Source organism: Mandrillus leucophaeus, unplaced genomic scaffold (assembly GCF_000951045.1).
Source record: "Mandrillus leucophaeus isolate KB7577 unplaced genomic scaffold, Mleu.le_1.0 Scaffold100, whole genome shotgun sequence".
Taxonomy (NCBI): Eukaryota; Metazoa; Chordata; class Mammalia; order Primates; family Cercopithecidae; genus Mandrillus; species Mandrillus leucophaeus.
In genome coordinates, this window is record NW_012098099.1 from 2,780,119 (window position 1) to 2,795,106 (window position 14,988).

Below are 14,988 nucleotides of genomic sequence, written 5' to 3' on the forward strand. Positions count from 1 at the left end.
CAACAGGTGCTGGAGAGGATGTGGAGAAATAGGAACACTTTTACACTGTTGGTGGGACTGTGAACTAGTTTAACCATTGTAGAAAAAAGTGTGGCGATTCCTCAAGGATCTAGACCTAGAAATACCATTTGACCCAGCCATCCCATTACTGGGTATATACCCAAAGGATTATAAATCATGCTGCTATAAAGACACATGCACATGTATGTTTACTGCGGCACTATTCACAATAGCAAAGACTTGGAACCAACCCAAATGTCCATCAATGACAGACTGGATTAAGAAATTGTGGCACATATACACCAGGGAATACTATGCAGCCATAAAAAAGGATGAGTGTGTGTCCTTTGTAAGGACATGGATGCAGCTGGAAACCATCATTCTCAGCAAACTATCGCAAGAACAGAAAACCAAACACCATATGTTCTCACTCATAGGTGGGAATTGAACAATGAGAACACTTGGACACAGGAAGGGGAACATCACACACCATGGCATATTGTGGTGAGGGGACAGCGGGGACGGATAGCATTAAGAGATATACCTAATGTAAATGACGAGTTAATGGGTACAGCACACCAACATGGCACATGTATACATATGTAACAAACCTACACGTTGTGCATATGTACCCTAGAACTTAAAGTATTAAAAAAAAAAAAAAGAATCAAGGCCAAGAAACAGAAAAAAATGGACCCCAGCTTAACAGACAACTCAGGAAACAAAGAGAATTTTAAAAAGAAAACCCAATAAATTTTAATCAAAATGTCATCAGAGACTTGAGACAATATTATGTCCTTAAAAGAGAAATGGGCTGCCATTAAAAAAAAGGAATAATTAGAAATACTAAAACACATGATGGCTGATGCTGAAAGAATTCAATATAAGGGTCAGAGGATAAAGTCAAAGACAACTTCCAGAATAGCACTGAGCAAACAAAGGAAGAAAGGTAGCAGATGGCTGGGCACAGTGGCTCATGCCTATGATCCCAGCACTTTGGGAGGCCGAAGCGGGTGGATCATGAGGTCAGGAGATCTGAGACCATCCTTGCTAACATGGTGAAATCCCGTCGCTACTAAAAATACAAAAAATTAGCTAGGCATGGTGGCATGCGCCTGTAGTCCCAGTTACTCTGGAGGCTGAGGCAGGAGAATTGCTTGAACCTGGGAGGCAGAGGTTGCAGTGAACTGAGATCGAGCCACTGCACTCCAGCCTGGGCAACAGAGCGAGACTTCATCTCAAAAAAAAAAAAAGAAAGATAGGAGACAAAACAAGTTGATGCAGAAGGTCCAACACTGACTTACATAGAACTTCCAGGAAGGAGATTACAGAAAATAGGGTGAAAATTTTTTTAAAATGGGGAAAAATTCCTTAGGCTGAAGAGGGACAAGTCTTTAGATTGAAACTGCCTAAGTAGTGTTAATTGGGAAAAATGATAAAATATTCACACCCATCTCCATCCTGATAACAGCTCAGAATGGCAAGAATAAAGAGAAGATTCTGAATGCTTCTAGAAATGAGAACATATAGGCACATACACACACACACGAGGCATACCACAAAAGAAGATCACCTGGGCCTCAGATTTCTTATCAGCTTGAAGATAGGAACAATGTTTTTAATAATTCTGATGAAAAACATTTTGATATTTATAATCTGATAACTAAATAAACAATCAATCAAATGTAACTGCAAAACAAAGATGTTTACTGACATGCAGCTTCTCAGAAAAGTTTACCTTCCATTTATACTTTCTGGAAAAAAATTACAAGATGCTTATGTACTTCAGAGGAAAAAGAAGTCTTTGAAAGCAGCAGACAAGGTATTCAAGAAACAGTGGAAATGACCAGAGAATAATGAGAAGAAACCCTTGGCAAACAGCAGGAAAGTGGGCCAAACTGGGACAAAATCTGTTTTCCAAAACTTCTGGTGTCTTTTTTCCTTCCTCCCTTTCTTCCTTTTTCCCCTTCCTTTTTTCTTTCTTCCTTTTCCTAGTGTGACTATGGAGTCTCCTTTTTATATCTTTTCTTTCGTGGGACTTGGTGCTAGAAGGGTAGATATGCATCATGAGGACACTAGATTTCCACACTTAATATTACTTTTACATTGTGGATGTTTACTACATTTACATTCTGCTACCTTCTATCTTGACACTATAATTAAAGCTTATCTATAGATTTATTCTAAAAATTGAAAAACAGAATTTACAGCATTGTAATTATGCAACATTATTCATAGCAGAGCCAAAGAGCAAGACTGGACCTGAAGAGAAGGGGTATAATCCTTAGACGTGGAGGATCATTTCAAGAGGAAAGTGGATTCCATTTCTTTCTTTCTTTCTTTCTTTTTTTTGAGATGGAGTTTTGCTCTTGTTGCCCAGGCTGGAAGGCATGATCTCGGCTCACTGCAACCTCTGCCTCCCCGATTCAAGCGATTCTCCTGCATCAGCCTCCTCAGTAGCTAGGATTACAGGCACGTGCCACCATGCCCAGCTAATTTTTTTTGTATTTTTAGTAGAGACAGGGTTTCATCATGTTGGCCAGGCTGGTCTCAGACTCCTGACCTCAGGTGATCCACCCTCCTCGGCCTCCCAAAGTGTTGGGATTACAGGTGTGAGTCACCACGCCTGGCGGAAAGTGGATTTCATTTTTTACAACATAGAAGACTTCCATGTGTTTCACCAATTTAAAACTCCAATGAGAGCAAAACACAAAGAAATGCATGTTATCTCCATAAAGTATATTGAATTATATCAAAATTTGGGGCAATCGAGAGAATGTCAAAAGAGAAAATCTGTTTGATCTTGACCATTGATACATTCTTCCTCAAAGGTGACAGGTTTAATGATGTAGTACTAGATCAGAGACTGAGGAGATTAAAATGGAAGGAAACCACAGCCCCAAATCTTTTTCTTTTCTTTCTTTTTTTTTTTTTTTTTGAGATGGATTCTTGCTCTATCACCCAGGCTGGAGTGCAGTGGTACCATCTCGGCTCACTGCAACTTCCGTCTCCCAGGTTCAAGCGATTCTCCTGCCTCAGTCTCCCAAGTAGCTGGGATTAGAGGTGCGTGCCACCACACCTGGCTAATTTTTGTGTTTTTGATAGAGACGGGGTTTCACCATGTTGGCCTGGCTGGTCTCGAACTCCTAACCTTAGGTGATCCACCTGCCTCGGCCTCCCAAAGTGCTGGGATTACAGGTGTGAGCCACCATGCCCAGCACCACAGCCCCAAATCTAAGCTGAAAATTACTACTACAACAGTAGAAGTCATTTGGTTCAAGTGTGCTCTGAGTCTGGCATAAACACACCACAGACAGGAGAGTGTCCAAGGGCACTGATTAATTGTGGGACTGCTCTCTCTCTTCTCTGCCCCAACTATCACTTTTTGCGGAGGAGCTCACAGCCTTACCCTTCCTTCCCCACAGGGCAGTGAATGTGAGCAACTGGGTTGAAACGGAGGGGCTCCATGTATCCTCTCATCTCCTGGAGGGGGAGTGCTACCACACACTGGAAATAAACTACCAGCATCTCCACCTGGTAATCCATTTCTTCTTCTCCAGGATCACCAGTTGCAAGCTGCAGAAAATAGAAACAGCTGGCAGGCGAACGCAGAATCATATTAGTAAAGTTCAGCATGCAAACAAGGAGACAACCAACTTAAACTGAGTAACTATAACCTAGGAAAGTAGAGATAATAGAGTAAATTTTTAAAAAAAAACAATTTGAAAGAAATACTAATATCCTCACAGCAATAAGAGAGGCTATTATATCCATAAAACAAGAGCAGGTAATGCCTTAGGTCAGGTTGTCCAGGACAAATACTCTGAGACTGAGGTTTGCTTACTGGAGGATGACTTTGGAGTACCCTTGAGATCCACGCTCGAGAAAAACTGAGGTAAGCAGGACTGAGCAGAGGAAGAAGTTGAGATGCAATGTAGTCACAACAGAGGACCCAGCCAACTTCATGGGGAGCTCTGGAGTAGTATTCATGCGTCAATCGTCAGCTGTGTGATTGGATGATGGAGCACCTTCGTCCTGAGCCGCGGCATGAGGGGGTGTGCCCACAGCGCCCACTAGAGGTAATTATTTAAAAGTGCCAATGAGAAAATTAAGAAATTTAAATTATGATCATTAAAAATTTAAAAACCATTGAACTATATAAATAGAAAGAATAGACAAAGCTAAAGACTGACTTAATGAATTGGAAGACAGTGCCAGAGGATTGTCCCAGAGGGCAGTACTAAGACTCATAAGGAATAGAAGCAATGAGAGAAAAGTTAAGTGACATGAATGAGAATATCAGAAGGCCCATGAGATAGAAAGTTTATCAGTAAAAAAACAGAATACTCTTATACAATCAAAGAAATAATAGAAGAATTAGGAAAGAGAGGTAAGTAAACAAAAGTTATAAAAACTTTTCAGAGGAGGGAGTTAATAAATACTGTCTGAAGTTGGTCAAACAAAATAGTACAAACAGTTAGAAGCATGGCATGAATTACCAAAAAATTCAAAAAAGAAAAATCTCAGTGTGTTGACCTCTAGGGACTAACTAGGACTGTGAATGTATATATTCATTATATTATCTATAAATTAGCAAATATTTGCTTACTAATAATATTTATTAATAATAGTAGACGGACATATATTTATTTAAAACATTTTGAAGACAAAGTAAAGAATATTGATACTTTCACCTGACTGTCATGCAATCTATTAATAACCATTACAAGTATATAGTGGTTAGCATTCATGTTGGCTCCATTTATTGAATGTTCAGTATGTGCTAGGCACTGTCTGAAAGAAGTATCATTATCCCAACATCCATGTTTTATAGGCTTAGAGAAAAATAAGTTAAGTGGCTACTAAGAAGTAGAGCTAGGATTTTCACATCTGTAGACTTCAAAGCATGGACATTTAAATACAATTTAAATTTTGCTCTCATGAGACGGTTGAGTCAATCCTCTTGTCAGTATTTATTGTAATATTGGATAGATTCCTTGAGTTACTGATAAATACTATTTCTTTGGCTATTGTTCATTGGACTCTGGGTGGTAGACAATGGATATAGATCTAAGAAGTCTTGATAAATCTACCCAGAAAAACTCAAAACAGGAGAAGACATCTGGTTAATAGGTGACTTGGAAGTCCATGGAGATATTTTTTGTTTAAAAGTAGGGTGGAATGGCTGGAGCAGAGGGGTACTGGTGCAGACAATAAATTTTGCATTTTTGGGTGGATGTTCTTCACCAATGGACAGTAATATAGTGATTAAGAAATGGGAACACACTGGAGATGAACGCAAGGTAATGGTGTCACAGAAAGTCAAACAAGAGGGGAGTCATCCCTTTTATATCTTGAGTCTGTCCTTGACCTGGGAATAAATGTTGTCGGTGATATTGTTTTGGATACTAGGCTACAAGAAAGCTAAGCAAGTTTAGGTTTGGTTGAGCCAATGAAGGAAGACAAAAGCAAATTGCTAGTTTGAGAGCTTCCCCAGTCGGGGTGAACATCAGTTCCATGTGCCCTCTACCGCAAACATAACTAACACTTGAATTTCTCTAGTTCTCAGTTTCTCCATTAATGCATGACTTAGGCTCCCATCTCTGACCTCAATGCAATAATTCCCTATCTGTTGGTTATGAATTGAATGCTTGTTCTCCCCCAAAATTCTTATGTTGAAGCCCTACCACTAATGTGATGGTATGTGGAGATGGGGCTTTGAGAAGTAATTAGGTTGAGATGAGGCCTTGAGTGTGGTGACCTCCTGCTGGGATTAGTGCCCTTATAAGAAGAGATACCTGAGAGCTTTCTCTTGCTCTTTCTGCCATGTAAGGATATAATAAGAAGGCAGCAGTCTGTGGGCCAGGAAGTGAGCCCTCATCAGAAGCCGACCATGTCAGCACTCTGATCTCAGACTTCCAGCCTTCAGGAGTGTGAGAAAATAAATTTCTGTTGTTTAAGCCACCCAGTCCATGAAATTTTGCTATGGCAGAATGAGCAGACTAAGACACTATTCTTCCCACGTGCATTTTTGTCTCCCCACTAATTCATTCACTATTTAGTAGGATGACCTTTAAAACAACAACTGACCACAACAATCAGTTGCTTAAAACATTTCAGTGGAAAACAAACCAAATGAAAACTTATTAAGCCTTTCCATCATCCTTAATACATCCAAATTCTGTAATATGACTCTCAAGGGCTTCCAAATTTTGGCTTTTGCCCATTGCTTTTAGATTTACTTTTGATACTTTCAGACTTGGGCCAAATAGACTTTTTAAGGTTCCTCCCACACTATGATTTCTCCAGGGGTGTCCAATTGTTTGGCTTCCCTCGGACACATTGGAAGAAGAAGAAGAATTGTCTTGGGCCACACATAAAATACACTAGCACTAATGATGAGCTAAAAAAAATCACAAAACTCATCATGTTTTAAGAAAGTTCACAGTTTTGTGTTGGACTGCATTCAAAGTCGTACTGGGCTGCATGCGGCCTGTGGGCCATGGGTGGGACAAGCTTGCTGTGAACCTTCATACAAAGTTAACTGTTTTTGCTTAGAATCTTTCCTCATTACCAACCCACTTCCTTTTGTCTTTTTGTCCTGGATAACACCTCCTCACTCACCCTTCAGGTTTCAAATCAACAGAACTTCCCCAGGAGGCTTTTCCTGACTTACAGGTGATGTTAGCATCCCTGTCTCCATACAGTCCTGCAATGTTCTGTCCTTCTCCTAATATTATACTCCTCACTTGCTTTTAATGGCCATTTAAAATCTGTCTTCTGAGCTAGAATGGAAATGCCAAAAGGGGGCAAGCCATGTTTCTCTCGTTCATGATTATACTCTCCCTTTCTCCCTTTTAAACTCACACTTAAGGCATTCACTGCACGTTGAATTAATGAATGATCAAGTAAAGGAATGCCCTCTCACAGCAGCCCTCCGTGTCACTCTGCTTGTTCCAGGGCTGACCCTGTTGGCTGTAAATTGCAGGTGTCTGCCTGTTGCCCAGATCTCATTATCCCTGGTGTAGCCGCTTCCTGGAGCTGAGGCAACTCTCTCTGCCCCCAGAGCTGTTTGAAGACTGGAGGCAAACCAGCATGAGCCTGATTCTAACACAAGAAAAGGGAATAGATTTGTCAAACTGTAGATCAAGGAATTTGGTGCTGATTTGGAGCAGAAATTTGAAGCAAATTACTGAATGTATTATTAAATGCACAGGATCCATTTAGAATCCAATAAGTTTAAAAAATAAATTAGAAATTAATATTTATGAGCACTTAGGAAGGAGTTGATCAACGTGAGTCATCATTGATTAAAAATACAACAGGCCATTATTTCAGTTTGGGGTTTCATGGTGACACTTTGCATGGTGACATTTTGATAGGGTCTCAATCCTCCTAGTTTGGAATTTTGTACACACAAGGAAAGATAAAGATATAGGAAACACAAGATCAAAGTATTTAAATCTGAGAAACTGCCCCAAATACCTCTCTGTCCATTAACAATGCAAAGCTTTCTTATAAAAACACGGTGGGGGAATGAAGCTTAGACTTGAGGCTTAAGTGATTTTGATTTTCCAGCCATCTGTCCCTACCCTGCTCTCTTTTCCTCTACTTATCCTGAAACTAAGATGGATGGTTCTACAGAGGAGATCCTGAATCCGTCTCCCTAACCACTTGAGATGTGGATGAGACTGGCCTGTCTGCACAAAGGTATAGGCTCTGTCCAAGTGGGCTTACCAGAAGTGCAAGTGAGGGGATGCACTTGGATTCTGTTCCTTGCTATAAAATGGCCCTCCTCTCTGCTAAAGCATGACCTAATGATTGAATGGTTCGAGCTGTGACCAGGAACTGAGAAGGGAAAGTGGTAACAGCTCTTTCTCACCATTATGGGTGGAGACTGACGTGTGAAAAGAGGGAATGGATGTTGTTCTTTTATTTTTTGAGTCTGTTAATATGAATTGTCCATTGAAGAACTGTTGTAGATAATAATAGCTAACATTCAGTGAGTGTTTCTATGTGTCAGGTCCTGTTCTAAGAATTTTTCATGAATTAACTCATTTAATCTTCACTCAACCCTATCTGGTAGGCACGGTTTCAATCTCATGAGTTAAGAGTAATGCAGCCAGTAAATGGTAACGGTGGGATTTATACACAACAACCAGGTCCAAAGATGGAGCCCACATACATGACACCACCACATATTCCACTCTATTGTATCCACTGCTGACCACCAGCAGAGCCCAGGGAGAAGGCAGGTTCCTCTAAGACACTTGACAACACTTCTAAGATGTCTTTATGAATAGAATAGAAAATTGAAGTTTGGCAATTGCACTGTTAAGTAGTTTATTAATAACCAGTGAACCAAAGAATGCTATGCTCCCAGGTTAGCGGAGGGAGCTCCTTAGTGGGATGTCATGTGGCATCTTAATATTTTTATGTAATCCGTGAATATGGGGAGACACTGGATGCCTGAATCCAATCCTAAGGGACTTAGAGAAAGTGGATCAGGAACTTTGGCTCCAAAGATCAACTCCATGTTCACGTGCATGGCCTAAGCATAACACCATAAAGAATTTCCAGTCTTCTCCATGTACTCCTATCAACATTGAGATGTATTTGAGAAAAAAAAAAAAAAAAAAGAGAGAGAGAGAGAGAGAAAAGATCTCAGGCTGTATTGTGTTTGCTAATGGTTAATTAGGTAATTAATCTATAAGACAACTACTTTTTTATCCTTTTTTTTTTTTAAGGGCAGAGACACATACCCTTCCAGGAGAAGATGGCTCAGATGAGAGAGACTTGAAGCTATATCACATGAAGAAGAGTCAGAGTAATTGAGGATGATTAATCCTCAAAATAGAGTGTTTAGGTAAAATTTGAGGGCTATCTTCAAAGATCTGAAAGACCTCTTCATGCAGGAAAGATGTGAAGACCAAAGGTTATAGGGGAGTGGATTTGCATAATTGCTGTGCAAGGAGGAACAATTATGACAGCTAATGTTTACTGAGTGCTCACCATGCATGCACTAAAGTTAAGGTCTTTATATGCCTTAGCTACAAGGTTGTAGATCGAATTCATGCTCATCACTACAAGCATCTCAGAGCATTGTTAGTAAAGGCTCCATTTATTGACTACTTATTAAATTACCTCATTTAATAGTTGTGCTATTGATTTTTGTTATTGTATCATTACTGTTTTATAGATGAGGAAATACAGAAGTTAAGTTGCTTTCCTGCAGTCACCCTAGTTACTGGCTTTATAACCATGTGGACCCAGGCACTCTTGATACTAATACTGCCTCCCAGAGTCATGCGTGTAATAAGGAGTTAGACCAGAGCTGTTCATTAAAAATATAAGGTGAGCCACTAATGAGAGCCTATGTGTAGCCTTACATTTTCTAGTGGCCACATCAGAAAATGTAAAAAGAAACTGGTGAAATTAATTTTATGAATGCTTATATATTAACCCAATACATGATGAACCCAATGGACTTATTACATCAAACTATTCTCATGTATTGCAATAATGCAATCAACATAAAAATACTTAACAAGTTAGTTTACATTCATTGTATGTCTGTTTTACAGTTACAGAACATCTCAGGGCTAGCCACATTTCAAGTGCTCAACAGCTGCCTGTGGCTCTTGAGGGGGAGGATCTTAAAAGGGAGCTTAGTTTTCCACCTTGATTCTGTTGCCTCCCAGCCCCCAACTTATTTCCTTTGCCAATTAGAAGAAAATGCCTAACTGCCTTTGACTTTTCCGGTAGAGCCAATGTAGGTATTGCTGAATTGGGGGAGGACAGGTGTTTCGCCTGCAACCCTCTTCCCTCCTGCCAGCTAGGCTGGGAGTTAACGTTTTTGATTTCTGTTTTGAAAATGATTTAAGTAGGTTGCATGAATTAAGTAATTTATTCTAAATACCAAATTAGGGGTAGAACGTCTTGCCTTATGCAAAGTTATGCAAAATTAGGATGTCCCTGGCTTAATTGGTTAGAAATACATCTTGTAGCTTCAATTGCAGGGTTAGTAAATACATAGGTGTCGACTGAGAGGGAGGAAATGTTTTGTTATTTTTGCCACTCTGTCCAAGGGTAGAGGCACAGCGTCAAAACAAACACGTCTTAAAGTAGCGTTCAAACAGCCCACCGAAGTTTCCCCTTAATATCCGGAACCGGTTGCCAAAAATGAAAAAAAGATGTGAAAAGATTCTACTCGCTTTTGGTCTCCCGGAGGTGGCGCTATGAGGGTGACGGAGTTAATTAGTGCCTCCAAACGCCGTGTGTGAGCTCATCGAAGTCATGCTCTGCACACATATTATTTATAGCAGATTTGAGGCATGCATGGTGTTTGACATTTCTGTCTTTATAAGTAGGGGGACTTCAAAAAGTCGTGGGCATTCCCCTAGGCAAAGTGCAGTGGGCAGGGACCAGGGTGCGGGCGCAAGGCGAACGCGCAGACCACGAGTGTCCTGGCGCAGGTGCCAGGGGCGGCGGCTGCAACTCCGCAGCGTCCGCTCGGGAGGAGAGTTCGCGGCTGATCTCCGGATGCCTTGCAGATGCAAAATGTGTCTCTGGCCAGCAGGAGGAAGGAAGAGGAAGTGAGAGCAGCGGCAGCCGGCGGTGCAGCAGCCGGCCGACCCAGAGTGTAAGTGCGTGTGCTGGGGCGAGCGGGAGCGGGCGAGGATGGGCACAGGATAGAGGTAGAGCCACCCACGCCGCCGCGGCCCCATGCTGGGCGACAGAGCCTCCAGTTCCCCTTCAATGGTGGCAGGTCGCCGCAGCTCTGATCGCCGGGAACCCTTGCCGCTGCTGTCCTGCGACCCCAAGCAGGTTCGTAAAGTTTCCTGGGCTGGCGCCGCGCCCCGACTTCCTGACCTCGGCGCGGCAGGGGAGGGGGCCGGGACTGAGGCCGGGAGGAGCCGTCCTGCTCCGGGGGACTCCGGGAATCGCGGAGACACTTTTGTTTCCTCCCTGGGGGCGCCGCGGCTCGGGCGGGGGTGGCCGCCGCGCTCGGCAGGGTGAAAGCTGTGGGCGCGTCGGGGCGCTCTGCAATTGGGGAAGTCTGAGCTCGGGGGATGGCGGGAGTGGGAGTGGGAGCGGAGGGAGGGGGCGCTGGAGGTGCGGCGCCCAGGGATGAAGCGCAGGGCCCGTGGCCCGGGGCCCGGGAGCCCGCCGAGACGTTTCGACCAGGGTCTGCGGGAGGGGGGCGCCGGAGGGTTGCGACGCTGGCGCGAGGTTGTTGGGGAAGGGGGATGTGGGGCTGGGACCTTGGAGACAAGATTCCTATAGAGCCAGAGAAGCGGCTGGCGGCTCGGACTCTGCGTCTTCTCCTGCACTCAGGGATGGGAGGGAATCCCCCGGCGAGTGCGCTCGTGGGAGGAGGCGGTGATGGGCCAGAGGGATCGGGGCCAGGAGGGCCGGAGAGGGCGGTCTGGGCAGCCGGGAGCCCCGGAGGCTCTGGTTGTAAATACTCTCCTCCCAGGGACACACCGGGGTCTCCGCCGAGACCGGGAGAGGCGGCGGGGGGCTTTGTGGAGCTTCGTGGAAATCTCAGCTTCGGAGAGGGGATGCACCGGGCGCGCCTTCAGAGAAGGGGGCGGCGGCATGCCGGGGGCCCGGGAATCGGAGCGGAGAGTGGCAACCGCGATCGCCGGAGTCTCTTTGAGGAAGAGGAAATACAGAACTCAGCTGTCCCGGGGGTGCGCGCGTGTGTTTGGGATTGGGAAGTCGGTGCTGTGCCGCGAGCGCGCGCGAGGTGGCGTGTGTGTGTGTGTGTGTGTGTGTGTGTGTGTGTGTATGTATGTGAGTGCGCGCGCGCGTGTGTGTGCGCGCGTATGTATGTGTGTGTGGTGTGTCATCGGTGTGTGTAAGTGTGTGTGTGGGGGGGGTGGGTGTTGTCGGTGTAGGGGGGGTGTTGTCGGTGTGTGTGTGTAAGTGTTACCGCACAGCCAGGAACTACCCGCCCAGTGACCCTCTCCAGCCTAGGGCGCGATTTGAAGTTGGAGGCAGGACAGGACCTGCCTTGACCTAAAGGACCAGACTCAGGCTTAGTCCCAGGTAGTGACCCAGCTCTGAGAGCCCCTGGACGGCCCCCGAGACCCAGTGAACGTATTTGGGATGCCCCTCGCGCTGGATCATGGGCTTCCCAACTGCGCTGGCCGTGAATGATTCGGGCCTAATTCGTTATGGTTAAGATTTTAGATAACCTAAGGCAGGGGATGGGGCCTCCAGAGGCGGAGGCTCCCTGTTGGGCGCGGCCCGTGACTTGGGGATGAGGCTATGGAAGAATATCTGAGTGTTTCTTTTTTGCTTCTATAAAGGTAATTAATGACCTGTATTTACATACCAAAACCCTGCGACCAACTTTGGGACATAGAGGGATATAATCCTTCTCAGAATCACTTTGAGATTGCAAAGACTGGCAGCAGCTGTTATAGTTGTCTCCTCTGGCCCCATATTATCTCTGGGTTCTCAGGTTCTCCTCTGGGTTCTCACATTATCTCACCTCCATGCCTACTTTCCAAGGTTGTTTCAAGGATTATTGTCCCCCGATTTATAGATCTGGGGGAAAATAATGGCAAGTTAGGAGGCCAGATCCCCTGCAGACACATCGCATACTTTTAATTTTTCTTATAGCTGACCTTTTGAAGCTTTACTCTTTACTGTTGTACATTTCCTATCTCTGGAAGGCTGTGGTTAAATGTGGATGCTGCCTTTTTTCTACTCTGTTTTGTTTGTTTTTATTAGGTTGGTAAATTGTGAGGAAATGACCTGGACTGCTGTGACTCTTGGGGAGGGGTTGTGTCAGGAGGGTACTGAACTGGAGAACAAGAAGTATGGTAGGTATCAGGGAGGGGCAGGCTGGGAGGCAGACCCGGATGGGAGTCTGGGGAAACTCAGGGCCTGGAGCAGTCATTGGGCAAGAAGATGGGCAGTTCTAGTGATGGCCATGCTTACTGTCCTTGGTAACTGCAGGCACCCTCACCGTCTCACATTCTTCTTTTTCACTGAGTTCTCTCCCTAGGGCCTTTGCCCATGAAATTACAGGAGGAGCTTTTCTCCCACATGTCCAGATGACTGACTTCCGCTGCTTCCTTCAGGTGTTTGCCCAGCTGTCAGCTTATAGGGGGCCTTCCCTGGCTACCCCATATAAAATAGCAGCCAGACATTCCCTGGGCCTCTTATGTTACTCAGTTTTTTGTCTTAGTACCTTTTACTCCCTGGCATTATACAGTCATTTGTGTATTTGAGTATTGTCTCTCTCCCTGTTAGAGCAGAAGTTCAATGAGGGTAGTGATTACCTTGTCTTGTTTACAGCTCCAGAACTTAGATGGATTCTTAGCATGACTTCAGTGCTCAATAAGTGTTTGTAGACTGACTAAAGGAGAGGTGGCTATATTGGGAGAGATCCACCAGGGAAATATACCAGGAAAATGTTGCAGCATTAGTGCAAGTGAGAAGCCCAGGTAATGGGCTTTTGTTTTCTCCCCCGTCCTTTCCCCCATGCCAAGCCACTCTTCTTTTAGACCCTGTTCTGCCTCGAGTAGACTCCTCCCCTTTTCAGCCTGAAGAAAGGAACAGAGGGGTGATTCCTTGAGAGATTACACAACCAGTGCACTTAATAACACATAACCAGCTGGGCGTGGTGGCTCACGCCTGTAATCCCAGCACTTTGGGAGGCCGAGGCGGGTGGATTGAGATTGAGACCATCCTGGCTAACACGGTGAAACCCCGTCTCTACTAAGCAAAATACAAAAAATTAGCCGGGCCTGGTGTTGGGTGCCTGTAGTCCCAGCTACTCGGGAGGCTGAGGCAGGAGAATGGTGTGAACCCTGGAGGCGGAGCTTGCAGTGAGCCTAGATCTTGCCACTGCACTCCAGCCTGGGCGACAGAGCAAGACTCTGTCTCAAAAAAAAAAAAAAAACCACACAAAAACAAAAACAAACAAAACAAAAAAAACCCACATAACCATTCCAGATCTGGTGTTTCATCACTCTCCTTGGAGAAGGTCTTTTAAAGAAGTCTGTGTTGCTTTCGCCTAGGAAGAAGGGCATTATTGTAAGGGGATTGAAGTCAGAGGCATCTACTGTATCCCATTCTGCTCTCCTAGGATATGGAAGTGAAGACAGGAGGCTGTAAGGGAGACTGTGTGGCAGATGCAGGGGAGATGAGAAATGCCTAGGAGAAGAAAAATGAAAGTGAGAAAACATGAAGGTCTTCTGCAGGTGCAGCTAAGTCTTGAACATTTACTAAATTACTGTATTGAAAAGAAGGTAATACTTGAGTGTTTCAAAGTAATTTACCCCCTTTGGGTGTTTGGTGTGAGTGGGTGGGGAGGGTGGGGAAAGGGCTTTGAAGTCTTTGCCAGAGGATGTGGCTGGGGGTGAGGCAAGGAGCTCACCTGATCACACACTTTGCTTACTTCATCATCTTGCCTAATGCTCAAGGGTTAAAGGTGATCGTTCCTATGGAGGTAACATTTCCCTTCTAGATCTAAGACAGTGGATACCATTAAGGTTTGTAGCTCAAGCTGGTAAATGCTTTTTGGTGCCTGAAACCATCCAAGTAGATAATTTGGTTTATAAGACATTCTACTGAATTTGGAAAATGTGGTGGATTAATAAACCTTCTCTGCATCACAAAGCCTGGAGTGTTTGCTACTAATTGTGCAACTCTAGTTCTGGTTCCTTCTAATCAAACAGAGAAGTATTTTTTAAGCTTAGGGTTGTAACCCATGAGTGGGTCATGGTATCACTTTAGTAGGCCAAGACCAGCAGTTTAAAACATGAAAGAGAAAAGTGGTGTGGAAAACAGAATTTCATAAAACAGACACCCAGTCTTCATGTCAAAGTATTGCTCAATGTGGGTAACGATTTTTAAAGTCTGTTTCAATAATTCTGGGGAAAACTGCATCTTTAACTAACTCGCCAGGGATTCTGATGAAGATGTTCTAGAGGGCTATCCTTTTAAGAAATACTTAGCGATCTCCTA

General features: G+C 44.2%; 1 protein-coding gene across 3 annotated transcripts in view; it reads left to right on the forward strand.

The window, feature by feature from the left end:
* Positions 1-10,079: 10,079 nt before the first annotated feature.
* The window catches only part of ELMO1 (engulfment and cell motility 1), a 597,137-nt gene continuing 592,228 nt past the window's right edge, over positions 10,080-14,988 (forward strand). Inside the window, exon 1 of one of the 3 annotated variants that reach the window (XM_011972891.1) lies at positions 10,080-10,827. The gene's annotated coding sequence lies outside the window, so the exon portion shown is untranslated. The remainder of the gene's footprint in view (positions 10,828-14,988) is intronic. The other 2 variants (XM_011972881.1, XM_011972876.1) reach the window with 2 other exon arrangements.